This window comes from Macrotis lagotis, chromosome 1 (genome assembly GCF_037893015.1).
Source record: "Macrotis lagotis isolate mMagLag1 chromosome 1, bilby.v1.9.chrom.fasta, whole genome shotgun sequence".
In the NCBI taxonomy this organism is placed as follows: Eukaryota; Metazoa; Chordata; class Mammalia; order Peramelemorphia; family Peramelidae; genus Macrotis; species Macrotis lagotis.
In genome coordinates, this window is record NC_133658.1 from 539,846,676 (window position 1) to 539,864,705 (window position 18,030).

The following is an 18,030-nucleotide window of genomic DNA, read 5'->3' on the forward strand; positions in this document are numbered from 1 at the left end:
CAAGGCAATGGGGCTAAGTGGCTTGCCCAAGGCCATACAGTTGGCAATTATTAAGTGTCTGAGGCCATATTTGAACTCAGGTTAATTCAATTTCTTAAAAAAAAGTTTGTATTTTGCACATGACACTGTGTTAAATAAAAATGTACTTGGTTTTTGTCCTCAAGGAATATAAGTCTAAAAACAGGGATAAGTCATTCACAAGTAAATATGATACCATGTAGAATGAGATAATTGTTAACTACAATCTAAACAAGGTACTTTAATAAGGAGATCTGAAGAAGGAAAGGTCACTTGCAGCTATGGAAGACACGGAAGGCTTCACTGAGATGATAGTATGTTTGCTGGCTGTGGAAGGAATAAAAATATATTTGAGGCATAAGAGATGTTTTACACACACACACACACACACACACACACACACACACACACACATATATATATATCTATATATGGGCAGGAGTGAAGGAAAATTTGCCTGAAATATGCTGTATATAAAAGGGTACTGTATATAAGGATAAAAAAGTAGGTCAAGGGACTGTGGATTGTATTTTATATATTAGGTATAATAAGAATTTAGGGAGCTACTGAAGATTTTTGATAGTGGAAATGACATAGAAATATTCATTAGGAATATCAATTTGCTAAGAATATAATTTGAAAAATGGATTAAAGAAGGGAGAATCCTGTTAGGAGGCTATTAGATTAGTTCAAGTATGAGAGTGGTGTCAATATGAATAGGTTATATAGAGAAAGATAGGAGAGAGAATATAGGTATAGAATTGACAGGTTTAGGCACATGCTTGGATGTGGGGAAGAGAGAGGGGGGAGAGAAAGAATAGATGTTAAAATGGACCTCTAGTTTTGAGTCTGGTTTCTTGGGAGTTTAGCAATGCCTCATTTGGAATTTTTATTAGAAGGAGGGACAGAAATTAAGCTTTGTTTGTAGCTCATTGAGTTTAAATTGTCAATTGGGATATCACACAAGCAGGTAGAAAATTAGGACTGGAATTAAGGGAAGAGAAGGGAATTGAATATTTAATCTGAAGAGACATTTGCATGGAAGTGATATTGGAAGTGATAGGAGTGTGTGATTTGTTGTTCCAGTTGAGGATATAGTGAGAGAAGAGAATGTTGGTGGATAGTAAGGAAGAAGTACAGCAAGAGACTGAGAAGGATGAGACTGCAGTGAGAAAATCAAGATAGAAAGGCATCATATAAGCCATAGAAGGAAAGAATGTCAAAAAGAGGGATAGTCAAAAGTGTCAAATGCCACAAAAAGGTCAGTAGAGATGAAGACTGAGAAAAGGCCATTGAATTTAGTAATTAAGAGAGCACTGATGACCTTGGATAGGACCATTTTTGTAGAGTGCAGAAGCCAGACTGGAAAGGGTCATAGGAATAAGTAAGTGTTGAGAAAGCAGAAATAGTGAATATAGATTCCTTTTTCTAGAAGTTTAGAAGCAAAGAAAAGAATTAAATAGATTAAAGGTTTCCTAAATTAAGGGAAGATTTATTTTTGGTTATTTCTTTATTTGTTTATTAATGACAAGGGAAATTTAAACATGCTAGTAAGCAGAGGGAAAGGCTCAGAAAAGAAACAAAAAAAAAGGGAGAGAGAGAGAAATGGAATATTCAAGGAATTAAGATCTTAGAGAAGAGAGGAGAGGATGGGAAGAAGTACACAAATGAAGGGGATTCCCTTTCACAAGGAGGAAGAGGGTCATTTCATTTTCTGAGATCAAAGGAGTCAAGGATGGGCAAGGATACAGAATGGTATGGAGGAAATAGCAGATGAGGGAGGTCAAGACCTGTTACCTTGATTTTCTTGGTAGAGAACAAGACAAATTGATGGATGGGTAGGTCACAGAATTGGGAATTTGAGGGAGGAAAAAGGTCTGGATCAGTGGGGAGTATTTGTAAGGAGCCAATCAGTCTTGAACAGAAAAGATGTGCTAAGGATCTAGTAAAGGATATGTAATATGAATATATAGCTAAGTAGATCAGCAAAATTTAGTGACTTGCGTGTTGGAGTGGAAAAACTCTGTTGTAGGCACAGCAGAGAGATGAGGGGGACAAGAGTCTAGGAGACAAGAAAGTACCTTATTGAAGTGGCTGACCATAAAGGCGGGAAGTAAAGATACAACTATGTTGAAGATTTGAAAGATCCAGGGACTAGAGTATAAGAGAAGGGCGTCAGAAGTGGGCTCAGCAGGACTGAGTCAGAGAAGAGGCAGGACAAGAGACTGTATCCAGAGCTGGATTGTGGAGTTTAGTAAGGACTGGGAAAAAAGAAAAAGATTGTGAGGCATATACTGAAGTCTTAGGAAGGGGAATTTGTATTCTAACAAAAGTTGGGATAAGAGATTCAAGTAATTTATAATAATAATAATAACAACAACAATAATAATAATAATTTAGTGTAATAACTATTACAATAAATTAATATCTATAATATTATAGAATTAATTATATGCTAATAATAATATTCACATATAAATATATTAAATATAAGTATTATAATTTATTATAATTATTATTTAATACTAATAAATTAACATTATTTAACACTTCAAGGTTTGTAAAGCATTTTAAAGCACTTTCCATATATCATTTAATTCTCACAACAAGCCTGAGAGGCAGGTGCTGTTTTATTAACTCAGATAAGGTTAATAAGTCAGAAAGGTTAAGTGACTAACTCAAAGTCATATGACTAGAAAGTGGTCAAGCAGGTTTTTTTGTTTTTGTTTTTTGCAAGGCAATGGGGTTAAGTCGTTTGCCCAAGGCCACACAGCTAGGTAATTATTAAGTGTCTGAGACTAGATTTGAACTCAGGTACTCCTGACTCCAGGGCCAGTGCTCTATCCACTGCGCCACCCAGCTGCCCCCTCAAGGCAGGATTTGATGAAAGATTTTTCCCCCTGGGGTCTACAGACCCCCTAAGACAGTAGGTAAAAAGAATTCTTGGTGTCTGTGAACTTGGATGGGGGGAAAATGGCAACTTTCTTTTTACTAACCTCTCTGAAAATTTCACATTTCTTTCCATTGTGCATCTTGACAGCAAATATTATTCTGAGACCGGATCAATAGGCTTTAGCAGATGACAAAATGTCACAAAAAGATAAGAAGTCCTGACCAGGAAGTTGGGCACCATTATCAATTGCAATTTAAAACCTACAAGGGTCCTGAGGGTATCAAATAAGCTGGTGTATATAAAATACTTTTAAAAACTTGAATCTTCAGTATATGTGTAGTAAACTATTAATACCTAAAATTTTTTACTTTGTTGTATTCATATGACTCAGGGGAATACTTGGTGTGGAAGGTAGAACTGAGGTGAGATTTTTCTCACCAGCAGTTGGATCAATGAGAAAGTAGAAATGAGGTTAGCATAGATTCAATATTCCCTAAATCCCAGTGCAAAGGTTATATTCATATTAAATGGGAGAGTGACAGGAATAAGGAGACAGGAAGGAGAACACATAGCAAGAAGATAGTTCCTTGGTTACATGTGATGTTGCATGCTTACCAGACATTCCCATTTCAGATGTATAATGATAGCAATAATACCTAGGGTTTCTATAATGCCTTTCCTGCAGAGGTAAATCCACATGTTTTCAAGAATATTATGTCATTTATCTTCAAAATCATAATTAATATTATTAATAAAACAGTTTTGCATAGATAATTGAAATAAGAGCATATATTCTGTAATATAGAAGAGGCAGATGTAATTTTACATGCTTTATAGGATTGAAATGAAATGAATCACAGAAGTAAAGCAGCTAACCTTGGGGTATACAAGCATTGGTGATTTATCTGACTCACGAGAAAATGCAGTAAAAACATCCCTTTAAATAAATTTGTATAATGCTGAAATATAACAAAGGGGGTCAATTTCAACACAATATAACTACAATAATTAGATAAAAACAAAATTGCTCATTTCAAGTTTTGGAATAATATAGGCCAATAAAACCTATCCAATTTAAAAGAGACTAAAAAAAACCCCCCTTTTTAAAATAGATACTTTATTTTACATTACTATCACTTTCTAATAATTGCCCCTTTCTACAAAACTCCCTTCTAACAGATAAATACAAAACAAAGCAAAACACAACAAATGGTCACTTTGGTTACTTCTGGAAAGGGTATGCATCATTCTGTACTACTTCTCTGAAGTTTTCATTTGGTTGGAGTTCTCAGGTCTTTCTAGGACTGTTTTCCTTTAAATGATTTTGATCATCATGTAATTTATTCTCCTGGTTCTGCTCATTTGTCTCTGCATATGAGTCAGCATAATTCTTTAAATTCTTGCTATTTATAAGTTTTATAGCACAATAATATTCCATTGCATTTCTAAACCACAGTTCATTTAGCATTCCCTAATCAAAGAGCACTGATTTTTCTTTTTTATAAAACGATCTTGTTTTTATTGACATCTTCATTTCCAAATAAATTTTCTTCTATCAGTGAACGATCATTTAAAACAAATTTTTTAAAAAAGGAAAATGAGACAAAAATGCTGTTTGGCAAGACTAAACAATTCATAGGAGTCAAAAAGGGTAATATGCTTTCTATTTGTTAAGATCTACTCATGTCATCAAATTCAGGTACCTTAATGAGGAAGCAATTTGGAGAGTCAGTGGAGAGAAAAAAGAAGCAATTTTGACATTGGATTAGGCTATAGACCACTTGTGCAGATGACAATATACATGAGGAATTTAGAACCATCATAAGACTGGCACAGAGACATGATTTAGTAGTAATGGGTAACTTCAATTTATTCAGATATCTGCTGGGCTTCTCTTTTTGCAAGTAACAGATTAGTAATAGTTTCTTGACTTGTCCTAAAAAGTGAAGGAACCAGTAAGGAGAAAAACCTAACTTAGATCAGACTCTCAACAACTGGGAATGGTTGGTTCCTGAGGTAGAAATAATAGTAACCTATGGAGAAGTGACCTCAGCATGACATAAACCTTAGATTTTGGGAAGACAGATTTGTAAGAGTTCCAAGGGAAGAAAAGTAGAATCCTGTGTCTAAAATTCTACAAGAGACAATAGCTCAAGAAGGATAGGAGATGCTCAAGAATTAAATTCTCAAGACAGAAAAGGAAGCAATTCCAATTATCAGGGAGAAGTGAGATATGTCTATAGAGACCAATGAGGTTACACAGGCAACTTATTAATCTACATTTTTAAAAACAATGTACAGGAGAAGGAAGGTAACAAGGTCAGGTAACAGAGAATGAATATGAGTATGGTTCAGTCCATAGTAAATAGTATCAGAAGTACTAAAGCTCAGAATTATCTGAGTTTGATAAAGGCTAAGGAGAAAAATGATTTTTTAAAGTTAAATTTAGGGGGAGAAAAAGATCAGAGAAAGGATGGGGATTTTGCTCGACATAGATATGGGGTATACTGGAATGATTGCTACACTTTTCAGTATAAGCATTTACACCTTAGAAATCAGTGAGCACTTCAAGTCAGGGCTTGATTTATTGTTTTGTTAATTGTATAGACTAAAGTGATATTGAAAATATTGATAATGTAGATAAAACTTAAAATTTTGTTATGAGTATATCCCTAATCACCACCTCACCCCAAGCTGGGCATTTATTTATCAACATGCTAAATATTTATTGACATGCCCCTGCAGAAATGGGATGATGATAACTTATACCAAAGAGAAGGAATAGCTACTCAAATCTTATTTTGTTTCTATATCCACCATCAAGGAAAATGACATTTACACTAGAAATATTAGAGCAGAAAATTACTTGAGTATCATAATGATTAGAAAGATTATGGAAAAATGTTAGAGTTGTCATAATTTTGTCCCTATTTTTATAAAGGGGAAGAAAATAGATTGTGGAAAACCATGGACCAGTTAAGCTAAACTCTGATTCTTTGGAAAGTTCTACAAGAGATCAGTAAATAGATAGTTGATGAATATCTAGAAAAGACAGCAGATTACAGAGTCTTTGTGGCTTCATCAAGAAAATATTTCAGTCATTTCACTGACTATTATAAATCTTCAAACTAAATACGAAGGACATACAAAGGAAGAGGGTATCTTTACCCAGTGAAAGAACTAATAAACAAGTATATATATATATAATGATTTTATACATATATATATATATCTTATAGTAACCATCTCTAGGGTGAGAAGAGAAAGTGAAAAAAGAAAAAAATGAATTTACACTATAACTTTATTATCTATTTTAAAGGGGTAGCAAGTTGTAAATAATATATTTGTGGTTCCATGAGCAATCATCTTTTTAAATATTCTATATTATGGAAATGCTTTTTTATGCCAAAAATTAGAAATAAATAAAACTAAAAACCCCATCATTTCAGACTGACTTCATTTCCTTTTTTTGACAGGATTATTCAATTGGTAGTTTAGAGGAATGTTATGGATTTTTTTCAAAACTTCTAATAAATAATCTCACAGTATTATTTTTGAGAAGATGTAGAGATGTAGACTAAATGATAAGACAGTTGGATTCATTCAGAATTCTGGCCTAGATTCAAAGAGCAGTTGTTAAAGGATCAATGACGACACCAGCCAATCAGTCAATAAGCTTTTATTAAGTTCTTGATATAGTACACGTACTGTGCTAAGTGTTGAGATACAAAGGCAAAAACCAGTCCAGTCATTGCTTTCAAAGAAAGTATTCTAATGGGGAAGACTATGCATATAATTAGGTATATATGAGATATATTCAGGATAGTAAATAACTTGAGAGAAGATATTAACAACTATACTTGGAAGATATTATAGGTCTCTTTAAGTACTCAAATGACTGAAAAATAAAATAGAAATTAGACTTATTCTCTTTGTTATTAGAGGACAGAATTATGAGCAATGTATACAGAAGTTGCAAAGGGGTAAATTTAGACTTGAATTTTTTGGGTAAAACAACTTCCTAGCATACAGAAGGGGAATGGATCATCTCAAGAGATGGTGAGTTCTCCCCTTTTGGTTATCTCTAGCAAAGAATCGATGGCTTATTTGTTGAATATTTATAGTGGGGAATTCTTTTCTTTTATGGATTGAATGAGAGGGATGCTGAGATACCTTTCAATGCTCAGATTTTGTTATCTCTGTCTCATAGGATGTACTGCACCAATAGTTTCTCTCTGCAAAAAAGGGAAGAGACCATCCACTTCTCTTCCATATCTTTCTTTATATAAAAATTGCTACCATAAATTAACTGAGGGTCTTTTAAAGTAATAATTTATTTAGTCATTCAAAAACAATTTATTCAGTGCTTTCCAGGTGCAAATCAAATGATATTTTTGTTGAAAATACCATTCCTGGTACTTAGTAGACAATAAAAATGCTAATTCCCTTCTCCCTTTAACTATAGGAAATATCTCCCTCCCACCCCCCACCCCCATCATCCCAAAGACAAAACTGTTCCTCCTAAGAAGCTTAATTTGGGGGAAACTATTTGACAAACTATGATCTGCTTTCTTTCTGTGGAGTTGGGGAGTATGAGTGAGTTTCTCTTATATACAAAATACACTTAAGATGATGGAGTAGAGAGGGTACAAACAATTAGAGGAATCAGATTAGACTGAGTGGAAGAAAACACTTGAACTGAGCCTGCCAACACTCAGATATACACTATATTATACATTTTATAAATTCAGACCAGTTGGCTAGATAATAACATGTACCTGTGTCTGAGAGCATTCTCAGGGTCATAAAAGGCACCTTGTATTTATAAACAAAAGAAAGCATGTCAAGTGATATTTAGCAGCTTTGAGCAATAGACTTAAAAGGGTATGTAAAAGTTAATGTTATGACAGCTGCATATTTTCCATCCCTCAAAAATATTTTACCAAATATTAAACTCCTGCTGTGTGTGTGGACTCTTGTGTTAAGTGTTAGACTGTTGGTAAGACCCAATTCCTGCCTTCATGGAATTGACAGTCTGGGGAGGGGAATATGATACATATAAAATAATTTAACTCCATAATAACATGAGAGTCAGTCAGGAAGCATTTATTAAGCACATACAATGTGCTGGGACAATGATTAAAACATAAAGGCAAAAAAAAAAACCCACCAAAAAATTCAAACCCAGAGCAGAGCATGAGAAATACAAATATGATGCTCTCCAAGAATGGGTTTTCAACAGTTAATTGTTAATAGTTTATAAACACTGGAAAGAAAGCAAAGGACAATATATTTATATCCATTGATTTTTCTCTGTTATAATCCATAATGCAAAATGTGTTTCTTGTATACTGAGCAAAGGCCATTTTCTTTTTCTAAATTTAGTATATAAATCTAAATGCCAGCCTTTTAATTGACTGCTGCCTAGATCTATGAGGGAAAAAGAAAATAAAGAAAGAAAAATAAGAATGAGCATTATCAAGGAGAGAAAGAGACAAGCATTTATTAAACTTCTACTGTGTGCCAAACACCATGTTAAACTTTTTACAAATATCTCATTTGTTACCCATAGAAACCCTTGGAGGTAGGAAATATTTTTTATCCTTATTTTATCATTGAGGAAATGAAGGTAGATAGAGGTAAAGTGTTTGCCCAGTATTTGGGCAAGTCACTTAATTTAATTTGAACTCATTTTTCAGACTCCCAACCCAGTGTTCAATGCAGTCTCCCACCTAGCTGCCTCAATGTCAATGATCAATGACTATATATTCAAGACCACCATTAACATAGTACCAAAGAACACTTTGCACTTTGTATAATGTGTTCTTCAGATTAGGCTACCACAGATTCAAGGCATTCTGTGGGTCAATAGTCACTCAAAGCCATAGCTCATGAATCCCATCAACACATCTCCCTTGACTAGTCAGTTATTGGATACAATTAGTTCAAAGCAAAGTTGTTTAATCAAATAGTATAGTAACACAAGTTTCAATAATCCTTTTCCCCCTCTAAGTTTGGAAGGCACTAAATCATTAGTGGGAAGAGTGGATAAATGTAGGGAAACATGTGGAGGCATATATGAGGGACATGTTGTGAGGGAGTATGCATGTAAAAGTTTTCACAATATGTGGGCATGTTGATCATGCCCAAGACATACATGTGGAGCAGAAGTTTATGCTTCTGATTATGTAGAACCCTTGAAATTTTCTTTCTTTCTTTTTAAATTATTTAGCTTTTTGCAAGGCATTGGGGTTAAGTGACTTGCCCAAGGTCACACAGCTAGGTAATTAGTAAGTGTCTGAGGCTGGATTTGAACTTGGGTCCTCCTGACTCCAGGGCCAAGTGCTCTATTCACTGTGAAATCTAGCTGCCCCCTTGACATTTTTTTTAGGGTTTTTACAAGGCAATGGGGTTAAGTGGCTTGCCCAAGTCCACACAGCTAGGTAATTATTAGGTGTCTGAGGCTGGATTTGAAGTCAGGTACTCCTGACTCCAGGGCTGATGCTCTATCCACTGCGTCACCTAGCCACCCCCACCCCCAACTTGACATTTTTTAAGCATGCCATGATACTGCTTTTATTGGGCATATTTGTCTCTGCAGGAGCACTTCTATTCTAGACATTTGGTTTCTGCTGACTTCCTGAAGGCATGGGCATCGTATTTATGTGGCTGAGGAATCTTGCTTTGGTTCCGTCTTTTGAATTCAGCAGAAGCCCTTGATTATAGCATTGTCTACTCCTCAAAAGAAGAGTGGCCTCTGTCATGATCTTTCAGTTTAAAGCCCTAAGAGTTTCTTGTTGTCACTTTTAGAAAAGTAATAGTCCCAGTCATGGGTCAGCAAAAATTCTTTCTGGGTGTGTCTAGGGTAGGAGGTGGAAAGGGGGATGAGAGTGCAAGCTTCTTTGCCCTTTCCTTTAAGGAGTGACCTTTTGGGAGCATTTCAGAGTCTTGATTGGAAGACTCCTCATCTTCAGAAGGAGATACTTTATCCCAAGAACCAAGTTCAGAAAAAAAATAAAACAAGATCAATCCTAGTCCCTTAGGCTCAGATTTATTATTTGACGGTCTTGTGTTAAGTGACTTGCCCAAGGTCACACAGCTAGGTAATTAGTAAGTGTCTGAGGCTGGATTTGAACTTGGGTCCTCCTGACTCCAGGGCCAAGTGCTCTATTCACTGTGAAATCTAGCTGCCCCCTTGACATTTTTTTTAGGGTTTTTACAAGGCAATGGGGTTAAGTGGCTTGCCCAAGTCCACACAGCTAGGTAATTATTAGGTGTCTGAGGCTGGATTTGAAGTCAGGTACTCCTGACTCCAGGGCTTAACACTTAAGGAAGAAATTCTATAATTCTTTTGATTTTGATTTATGATGGCTAAACCATCATTATTTATATAGTCTATTTAATCAACAACTATTAAGGATCCTGGGCTTCTGGGATTTTCTAGCTTCTCAATTATATTATCTCATGGTATCAATGGGAGTATAATGAGTGGGGAAAGGCACTGAGAGAAAGCTAAGGCCAAGAGACAACATAATTGACTCTTCCAATGCTGCTTCAATTCAGTTATTTTTGTTAGTGTTTGACTTTTTGTGACTCCATTTGAGGTTTTCTTGGTAAAAATACTGGATTGGTTTGCCATTTCCTTCTTCAGCTCATTTTACAGAAGAGGAAACTAAGGCAAACAGGATCACATAGCTAGTAAATGTCTAAAGTTAGATTTGAACACAGGAAGAAGAATTTTCCTGACTCCAGGCCCAGTATTCTATTCACTGTGCCCATTCCTATGTGCTTAACTACATTCTTATATAGCTATATGGATAAATATAGATATAGATGTATGTATATGTGTGTATATTATGTATAAGTATATATGTCTATCTATCTAATCTATCTATCTATCTATCTATCTATCTATCTATCTATCTATCTATCTATCTATTTTTGGGTTTACCCTTATTTTTCCTGATACTCCAACCTACTTATGTTTGCTCCTGAGTATTTCTATGCAATTAATAAGTGAAATGAAATCATCATTCTTTCTTCTTATCTGAGGTTAAAAAATATTATGACTGCATTATCTTTTTCATGATAGAATTCTATATTATCAGGTAAAAGATTTAATTGTGTTTCAGGACCTCTCATGTTGCTTTAATTTAATTTTTTGTTACTGTTAAATCAAGGGTTCTTTCTTCTAATCTAAGTTATATATTAAGAACACCAATGATCACTGCATTGAAATTCATCAATGCTTTTAACCATCAAAGCTGAAGAAGGTCTGAATTGTCTCTAGGGTGAGAAGTAAGGGGGAAATATTGAAAATCCAAGTCATGTTGCTAAACTAGTTTTCTTTTCTATTAGCTCCTGTTAGAGATGGAAGAAAAACATCTGTCTTTAGGAAACTTGAAGACAAATGATCAGTAATTCCATGATATGAATTAAAGATAAGAATGCTGAAGATTTTTAAAAACAAACTAGGATTTGAATATAACTCTAATTACTACTTGGGCAACATGAAGCAGGTCACCAAGACTATGGAATGAAAATGAACTTTTCTTTCTTAAATCTGATATCTAGCCGAATTGGTCTTTATTTGTTGATTTTTTTTTGCAAGGCAATGGGGTCAAGTGACTTGCCCAAGGTCAAACAACTAAGTATTAAGTGTCTGAAACTTGATTAGGTATCTGAGGTTGGATTTGAACTCAGGACCTCCTGACACTAAGATCGGTGCTCCATCTACTGTGCCACATATCTGTCCCTATTTTGCTGATTATTTTAATTAAAACTAACAATGTTTCAGAGCTATCCTGTTATATATAATTGTACAGATGTTTTCTATTGAGTAGTTTTTTCATTTTCATTGTCATTTCAATTTCATTTTCGTTTTGTCATTTAGTTTCTTTCGTCCCAAATTGTGAATAGTTCTTGGAAGACTGTGCCTGAGTTTGAAGGGTCATAATTGGTCACGTTTAAAATGGTCATGTTGTTAGTTTAATATCATAATTTCACATCACACTATTTAAACCTAAGTATTTAGAACTCATTGTCATTTTAATTCAACTTTATTTCTTTTTTATATTTTTTTATTATAAAGATTTTATTTATTTTGAGTTTTACAATTTCCCCCCCAATCTTACTTCCCTCCCCCCCCCACCCCTCCACAGAAGGCAATTTGCCAGTCTTTACACTGTTTCCATGGTATGAAGTGATCCAAATTGAGTGTGATGAGAGAGAACTCATATCCTTAAGGAACAAAAATAAAGTCTAAGAGAAGCAAGATTACATAATAAGATATCAGTTTTTTTTTTAAATTAAAGGTAATAGTCCTTGGTCTTTATTCAAACTCCACAGTTCTTTCTCTGGATACAGATGGTATTCTCCATTGCAGATACCCCAAAATTGTCCCTGATTGTTGCACTGATGGAATGAGCAAGTCCATTAAGTTTGATCATCACTCCCATGTTGCTGTTAGGGTGTGCAGTATTTTTCTGGTTCTGCTCATCTTGTTCAGCATCAGTTCATGCAAGTCCTTCCAGGCTTTCCTGAATTCTCATCCCTCCTGGTTTCTAATAGAACAATAGTGTCCCATGACATACATATACCACAGTTTGCTAAGCCATTCCCCAATTGAAGGACATTTACTTGATTTCCAATTCTTTGCCACCACAAACAGGGCTGCTATGATTATTTTTGTACAAGTGTTGTTTTTACCCTTTTTCATCATCTCTTCAAGGTATAGACTCAGTACTGGTATTGCTGGATCAAAGGGTATGCACATTTTTGTTGCCCTTTGGGCATAATTCCAGATTGCTCTCCAGAAAGGTTGCATGAGTTCATAGCTCCACCAACACAATGTATTAGTGTTCCAGATTTCCCACAACCCTTCTAACATTTATCATTATCCTTTCTGGTCATATTTGCCAGTCTGAGAGGTGTAAGGTGGTACCTCAGAGATGCTTTAATTTGCATTTCTCTAATAAGTAATGATTTAGAGCAATTTTTCATATGACTTTGATCTCCTCATCTGTAATTTGCCTTTGCATGTCCTTTGACCATCTGTCAATTGGGGAATGGCTTTTTTTTTTAAATTTGACTCAGTTTTCTGTATATTTTAGAAATGAGTCCTTTGTCAGAAACATTAGTTGTAAAGATTGTTTCCCAGTTTACTACATTTCTTTTAATCTTGTTACAGTGGTTTTGTCTGTGCAAAAGCTTTTTAATTTAATGTAATCAAAATCATCTAGTTTGTTTTTAATGTTGTTCTCCATCTCTTCCTTGGTCATAAACTGCTCCCCTTTCCATAGATCTGACAGGTAAACTACTCCTTGATAATCCAGCTTTATTTCAATGAATATTTATTAAATGCCTACTATGTTATGTTGGATGTTGGGATACAAAGACAAAAAGAAAATGGTTCCTTTTCTTAGGGAACATATATTCTATCAGGGACAACAACATAAGTGCATGTTTATTACAGAAAATTTGCAAAGCAAATACAAGAAAATGTACAGATGCCATGATCTGTAAGTATGTGTGCATAGGTAGAATTACCAAGGAACTACAGGATGGGAGGGTTGGGAGGCTGGGGAAAGGGAAGGGGTATAAATGAAGAATGAAAGCTTGGAAATAATGAGTATCTCATCTCAGCACTGAGTCTATAGTTGGAGGAGGTACAGAGAGGTGATGTCACTTTTATGGCTGGCTTCTCTAAGTTCTCATTGGAGAAGCCAAACACATCTGAGAAAGCATTAAGGTTTTTAAAACCTGTATCTTCATGCTGTTCTTAAGTGCAGGGAATAACTCTCTCATCACAGGAATGTGTTTTAGAAGAGTGGTATGTAAAAATGAATCCTTATAGATCAAATCCTATTTTAAATGGGAACTCCAGTCAGACTGAATAATGAGCAAAAACTAGATCCAAACCATGCAAATCAAATATCAAAAATAGAATCAAAATAGTACTTTTTAATTGAAAAAACAGAAGTTTGTCAAAGACAAACAAACTTTACTCATCTTCTTCCAAAAATCCATAACAAATTAGGTCAAATGAGACCTGAACAATTATGTTTTGGGAGTAGTTGGGTGGCACAATGGATAGAATGCAAAACCTAGATTCAGGAAAACCAGTACTCAAATGCAGTCTCAGATATTTAATGATGGTGTGGTCTTGGGAAAGTCACTTAACTTGACTGGCTCAGTTTCTTCATCTGTAAAATGGTGATAATAATAGTATCTTCTCATAGTGGTTGTGAGGATCAAATGAAATGTTTCTTAAAGTGCTTTGCAAACCTTAAGACACTATATAAATTAAACCTTATTATTATTATTATTATGGTTTCTAAAAGTTGATTTAACTGGTTAAATCAACTTTTAGAAACCATAGTGGTAGAGGTGGTCTGATATCTCATCAAGGAATCATTCTGACTTACAAAAGGTTATGTCAGGGGCAGCTAGTGGGGTGCAGTGGATAGGACACTGGCCCTGGAGTCAGGAGGACCTGAATTCAAATATGGCCTCAGACAATTAATAATTATCTAGCTTTGTGACCTTGGGCAAGCCACTTAACCCCACTGCCTTACAAAAGGCAAAAAAAGGCTTTGTCAGTGTGGTACATTCTCCCAAGTGTGCATTTTCCCAAGCCAGAAAAGCTTTTAGTGGTGGCTCAGTGATGGACTGTGGGTCTGTAGAGTGAGGACCAACCTAGATAAGTTTGTCCAGGACCAATTTGGCCACAAAGTGATGAAGCTTAAGGACACTGCCACTTAGTAAGATAATCTTCTCCAGGTATTGAGAGATCATGATTTACATTAGTGAAGGTAGTATCTATGCTCACAAAATTACAATGCTGGAAATATTTGACATATGGGGTGTTCTAAGTTTAAAACTACTAAAGATTTTTACATAACCCTATAGAAAACTAGAACAAACCTAAAGCAACAAAATATTTCCTGAACAAACTGGCATTTCATTTTATTCAATTTCACTAGTGTAACTCCTTCTTTTAGGGAATCAGTTACTGAATTCTTATGTAAAGTTTAGGATTTCTATGAAGTCCTATTCTAATTTTTCTGTTTGGTAGATTCAGAGAGTTTTTCTATTAGATTTTCTTAGAGAAGAACAAATCTGCTCTTATACACAATGAGTTTTCCTTTTGCAATTAAACCAGTAATTGTTCCTATCTGTAAACTTTTCTTTAAAAATTTATTTATTAAGGAAACATCCTACAGAGTGAAAAATGTCAGCTTTGTGAAATGATGATGATGACATTTGTCCTTCATTCTTGAAGAAGACCATGACATCAGGGAGGTGATGCCATGACAAGAATATGAATTGGTTTTGAGTGAGGGGTTGCTGTGCTAAGTCACCAGACTCATTTTCTCCTCTAGGGTCATCTGGGTCCAGTGGTCAGATATGAATCAGGAGTACTGGAAAAGGTCCTGGATGTGAGATAATGAGGTTAAGTGACTTACCCAAGGTCGCACAAGCTAGTAAGTGTCTGAGGCTGGATTCATCCTCCTGACTCCAAGGTTAGCTCTATCCACTATACCACTTAGCTGCCAATACTTTGTGAATCAGGAATAAGTGGAAAGTCCAAAATGGTCAATAAGAATGAAAACTCACTTGTTGACTAAACAGTTATCTTAGGAGCATAGATTTAGGAAAGGGTCATTTAGTTCAATCCTCTCATCTTACAGAGGAGGAACCCTAGAAAAGTCAAATGACTTGTCCAAGATCTCAAAAGCAATCTGGGTTTTTAACCCTGATTTTTTGATTCCATAGCCAACATTCCTTCCAGCACTCTACCAGGGTCCTTCCTCAACTGTTAAACTATCTGTAGATATGAACTTGGGTTAAAAAATCTCTATTTTTCACTATCTGTAAATGAAATTTATTTATTTATTTGTATAGGCAATAAACATGATTCTAAGCATTTATTTCAGTATATAGTCAGGGGAGTTCATTAAACAAATAAAAAGGTTTTAAGAACAGCAGCATGATTTTATGTTGCATTGGGAATGTTTCATCTCATTTACTTGATTTGGCCCATTCTACCATTTTCTTAGACCTCTTATAGACTCTTTCTAATATCTTCAGGGCTTTAGGACCATATTTACTTTGGACACTTACACCAATCTACCCATAGAACCAGGTTTGGAAACTTTCTATTTCACATTCTTTGAAAAGCCCCCTTCAGACTGCTTGAAAAGATGCAGCCATCGGCCGTGAGAATCAGGAGGCCAGAGAATTAACAGCTCAAGGTGTTTTCTTAGACACTTATTAGCTGATATTTGAGCCCTGATTTTGGCCTGGCCGAACCTTTTAGAGGGAATGGAGCTAAGAGTTGTGTCAAACTCTATATTTAGGAAGAACAACTGTAAGCAATGACAGGAATTCTCTTTTAACACTTTACTTCCAAACGGAGTTCTACTCCAGCCTGGAGTGGCTCTCAGTGTCGACTGGGACACAAAGCACTTGAGTTATTTCAGCCACATGAAGAGAACCAGAAACAGGATCACAGCTAACTGAAGATAGTATCTCCTTCCCAGCCTCCAGGAAGCATTGTGCTCGCTCACCTGACTGCTTGGATTTTTTTTTTTTTTATGCACTAAATAAATAAATTATCCAGGTAAGCTTAAGGAATTGACTGTGGAAATCGGGCTTTCTTCTAGGATGAAATCCTTCATAAGTGACTTTGAAGTGGTTACTCCTTTCACTGCTTTGTCTGCTTATTGGCAGGGAGTAGGGGCAGATGATTTGTGAGTTGATTGTACATTGTAATGGCTTTTGTTGTTATTCATTTTTTCTTTCTTTCTTTCTTTCTTTCTTTCTTTCTTTCTTTCTTTCTTTCTTTCTTTCTTCCTCTTTCTTTCTTTCTTTCTTTCTTTCTTTCTTTCTTTCTTTCTTTCTTTCTTTCTTTCTTTCTTTCTTTCTTTCATTGACTTCAAAGGGATGCTGTACTGAAAGGTCTTCTCTGATCCAGTGAAACAAACAAACAAACAAACCAAAAAAAAAAAAAAGCCAGAGTATTAGAGTGAAATAAATGTGACCTGAAAATGTGCTGTGAATTTGGGACATATTAAAGTTGGCAGGCTACTGCTAATAAATTTGGGTTTTATTCCTAGGAGGCTATAATGCTTAATCCAGAGTGTGGTAGTTTGTGAAAACTTATGGTATTATTGCTTTTGTCAAACTATAATGCAAAGTAGTGGTCATGTGTTGTTATCCTTTTCAAGTTTAGAAATATTTTAAATGCTCTGCCTCCCCTTCTGAAAACCAGGCTCTGGTTTTCAGTCATCCGGCTCCTGTCCAGGTCTTCTACACACGAGTCAGTATTCCGTAGCCATCTGTCCAATCACCCTGTGGTAACAATGTGTATCTATATTCAATATGGGTAACAGGGTATCATTTGCTGACCTATTTATTTCTGTTGGCAACAAATTATGAAACATGGAGAGGATGAAGATATCTTTCTCCCTTTCTTCTTTCCTCCCTCCCTTCTTTCTCCTCCTCCTCCCTTCTTCCCTCCCTTTCCTGCCCCCTTCCTCCCTCCTCAGCTTATTTAAGGCAAATTGAATAAGGAGTCAGTCAGTCCAGACAGCTGCACATCTTTCTACACCCTTCTCAGGAATTATTTTTAACTGCTAGGCAGAAGATAATTCCCCAATGGGTTTTAGATTTACCTCTGTATTTGATCTTTGATTAATAACCTCTTTAAACATTGCCCTTATTTCTTTATGAGTACTTCCAATTATCAACTATTCACCTGGATGATGTGATTTTATTAGGAAGTAAAAAAGATTGATTTAAAAGTATAATGTTAAATGCCTCCCACTTGAATGATGGGGCTTGTACTATTTCCAATTTCTATGACTAAGCATAAAATCCATAGAAAGTTAATGCTAATGTGTAGAGTAGCTAACAGATAGATTTCAAGTTTTCATCCTAATTTGGGAAGGGTGTTAAATGCAGTAAGATGTTTCTGAAAGTCAAAATCAATAGAGGACTTTTTGGTCAAATAGTTTCCAGATTTTAGCAGAATACCAAGAACAAAAGGGATACAGTCACATTATACTTCAAAGAACAGGATCCCAACTTAAGCTAAAGTTTTATAAAATCTTAGG

At 35.3% G+C, this 18,030-nt stretch overlaps 1 protein-coding gene across 1 annotated transcript in view; it reads left to right on the forward strand.

Annotated features, from left to right (window-relative positions):
- Positions 1-16,341: 16,341 nt before the first annotated feature.
- Positions 16,342-18,030, forward strand: part of SMPX (small muscle protein X-linked) — a 100,550-nt gene continuing 98,861 nt past the window's right edge. Inside the window, exon 1 of the mRNA XM_074214256.1 lies at positions 16,342-16,535. The gene's annotated coding sequence lies outside the window, so the exon portion shown is untranslated. The remainder of the gene's footprint in view (positions 16,536-18,030) is intronic.